Below are 900 nucleotides of genomic sequence, written 5' to 3'. Positions count from 1 at the left end.
AGGGAGGGAGGGGGGAAATGAGACAGTCATAGAAATAATCTCACAAATCTTAGTTGTCCATCATTTCTTTCTTAGGACAGTTGACCTGCTTATGCAATCAATGTGATCACAAGCCACTGGTTATTAGATATGTATTTAAAAGAAAAAAACCAACTTACCTATATGTTTAGATACATTTATGTCACCATCATTGATTAGATTTTAATTTTTGAAATTGGTGTCTTTCCAAGAATTTATGTACTGTTTAAAGTTTTTCATGACCAGCAGTAGTAATTAAGCCATTTTCCTCATTCAATATATTGAGGTATATTTTCTTCAAATATTCCTTATTAGTATTTTACTTAAATTAGCAGTTTTTAAAAATAAGTAATTATTAGATATTTTCATGTCCCATACAGTAAGAGAATCTCTGTTGTTACCCTTTTTATTAGAATATTTACTATTTCATGTCTTTGAAATAGCTCAACTATTTTTATAATTAATATTATTATTATTAATAGTTTGTTTACTGAGCTATTATGTGACCACTATTTAATCCCACTCTACCTGGTTATTCTGAGTTACCATCAATACTCATTAGTTTCTTCTTGGTGTAGTACTCCAGAACTAGTTGCCCTACACTTCTGTGTGTGTTTTAAATTTTTTTTTTTTTTTGGTTTGCTTGAACAGATTTTTTAAATTAGCTATCTATACCTTATATACAGACTTAAAATTAATGACAGAAACAAAATAACCAAGTGTCTTGGCACTTATTATCTAAGTCATTAATGAATAAATGAAAAATTAACGAATACAAACATATCCTTATGTATCCCTTATTTCTAATTACAACAACATTTTGATCACATATTAACATTTCCCTTTGAACTTTGTTATGAACTCCTGTCATTTCAGACAACT

Source organism: Hipposideros armiger, unplaced genomic scaffold, assembly GCF_001890085.2.
Source record: "Hipposideros armiger isolate ML-2016 unplaced genomic scaffold, ASM189008v1 scaffold_1611, whole genome shotgun sequence".
NCBI classification, from domain to species: Eukaryota; Metazoa; Chordata; class Mammalia; order Chiroptera; family Hipposideridae; genus Hipposideros; species Hipposideros armiger.
Note: the sequence above shows the minus strand (reverse complement) of the source record.